Raw genomic sequence first — 2,796 nt, forward strand, 5'->3', positions numbered from 1 at the left:
CTGCACACTCGGCTGACGGAGATGAAGCGAGCCAAATGCCGGGCACGGTAATCATGTGCCATGAATTGAAGAGTTTAACCTGATTCTTTATCATTTATGGGTGACAATTAGGTGACAGAATACAGCATTCTGAATTAGACCAGGCTTGACACAATAAGACAAAAGCTAAACGCTTGATTCCTGAACAGGTCATTTAAAAGAAAATTTCCTCCAGATTTCATAAAGGGCTAATTTCAAGTGTCTAGTAGAAGAAAATTGTGTCTATTACTGTTAGAGATTTAATAAGATGGCAGAATATGGCCTCTATCACAGACATGGGAGGCATGAAGTGGACCAAATTAAGTTCAAAAGAGCTTTGTTTAAACTATCAAGATAACCAAAAATTTAGCCTAAATGAAAAGACATTATTTTAAAGTGAAATATATGGAAATTTTGGTTTCGGAGATACCTCAAACAGGCAAAAATATAACTGGATATGTGGATGACATTAATTCCAAAGGGTATTTAGCTACATGAACTGCATTTGGAAAATATCCCAATGCTGAATTTTTCTTTTGTCATTATCGAGAATTACAATTTCTAACTCAAATACTCATCTATACAGATTACTGGAATTAGTTATTATCTTACCAAAAATACCCACATTTCAAATTAGCTTTCCATGTCTATGTATTTCCATACGTGGGTAAGATATGCTTCCTGCTTAAAGTGTAATGCAGCACACAGGTTCTCCTCCATTTATGGGTCATATACGGTAACACATAATTCCATACCAAACAGAAAGGACTTGAATATCTCTTACTTAGTCACTGAATTAAGCACAACAGACCTATCAAATAGGTAAATGGATCAAAATAAGTGCACTAAAATAAAGGCACAAATTGCTGCCTATTTTTGTCTTTTTGCCGTATTTTTGGCCAAAATTGCGGCACAGGGAAGGTAAAATGTTTAAAAATTTAAAAGAGATGTTTAAAAGTACATTTATATACCTTTTCTCTCGTCAATACGACAGTAGGGATCAAACACAATGCATAAACGGGTGACAAAAATCTCAAGACCAGCGTTGTGACATTTCAAGGTTACATTCTTCATTTCCTCTCTCTGACTCATTTCAAGCAAAACACAGCTGGTCCAGCTGAAACCATGTGAATTAAGATCTGAAGCAACTACTCTGCATCATATTGCAGCATTTGAGCAAAGGCTGTGATATTCAGTAAAATATTGTTGGGCCCAAATAAATAAAAGCACTACTGGAATATTTGAATGCATTAGATTTTGTTAACTCTCATTTGTCTCACTTATCTGCATGCACTGCATTTGTCCATTATTGTTAACCTTTCTTTGACCACAGATTAATAATATAATAATTCTGGAAATATTTTTTAATGCATTTCTTACTTCAGCTAAAAATCTGACTGCTGTTTAAAAATGATTTGTTTGATTGTTAATTGTTATTCAGCAAACATAAAAAAGCACAAAGAAGCTAAAGCCACATTTTAAAATGTATTAATTTCAGTGCAATAATAAAATGTCACACAATGGATCATTTAAATACATACATAACTTATAATATACATAACTTATAAACTTATAATCTAAATATTTTTGCAAATAAAATTACTTAACCAAATGGAGGTAATTTCTCATTTTTTGTATGAAGTCAGTTCTTCTCAAGTGTCCTAGCAGAGTAACCATAGGTGTAATTCATCACAATAACTGAACATGTTCCAATAATGTTCATCAACCAGAAAGTATATACTATTTTTGAATTGTTTAATCATTTCAAATCAAATATAACTTATTTGTGAAAAGGGTGCTTATGCTATCTTTAAAAATTCCACTTGGTTTGATATGATATTATTTAACGCAAACACATAAAACACTGGGTTCAAATACAATTTGGGCCATTGTATGAAGGGCAATAACGCTGCATTCATACAAACGGCTACTCTTTAGTTTTCTTTTTTTTTTTAGTTTAGTTCTTTTTCTTTTTCTTAACGTTAATTCACATCACAGACACGGCAATGAGAACCAATTAACTTTAACTTTTGTTTAGAAGACAAGATACGCTAAGAAACATATCGATGACTGCACAACCGCATATACTCATGTTTGCCGTTAGTTGATCGATAGATAAGCACTCGGTAGCTAGGTTTTAAGCCAGTTAAGCAGGCAGAAACCAACATACATTAGCGTGTTTAATTCAGTTTTACCTCTTCCTGCAAGACGGCGCGTGTTTACGTCGTGACGTCACTATGCGTGAGGACGCTCTCCAGTGCGGTACCGTGAAGTCGTTTGTAGGCATCATGTGCTCATTCTTACACTTCGTAGTGTGAACTGAGCAGACGTGGGACAGTTTTTTTTTTGTTTTTTTTTTCACTATGGACTAATAATTTATAATATAACAAATATTTTGTTTATTGCAACAAATTTAGAATTTTGTCAAAATAAATTTACATTTATGCTGGAAAACGCTGGGTTTTGGAACATGGTTCCTGCTTTCTGGTCCAAGGTGGTCTACTAATTCTAACCAGCTTGATCAAGGTCTAAAAGGTTGATCTCTAACCCACCAGCTGGTAGTCCAGCTGATCGGCTTGGGCCAGCTATGACCATAAATGATTTTGACAGGCAGTTGTGGCATTTCCTTATCATCTTCAATTATTTATAAAGCTTATTTATTCATCCTTCAAACAGTGTAAAAACCTTTTAGTTTTTTTTTTTTATTTAATGATTGATTTATTAATGAGAGTGGTGCTAATACTACAGTATATATATGGTTATATATGGGGAAAATGG

This window comes from Sinocyclocheilus anshuiensis, unplaced genomic scaffold (genome assembly GCF_001515605.1).
Source record: "Sinocyclocheilus anshuiensis isolate Anshui unplaced genomic scaffold, SAMN03320099.WGS_v1.1 scaffold496, whole genome shotgun sequence".
Classification (NCBI taxonomy): Eukaryota; Metazoa; Chordata; class Actinopteri; order Cypriniformes; family Cyprinidae; genus Sinocyclocheilus; species Sinocyclocheilus anshuiensis.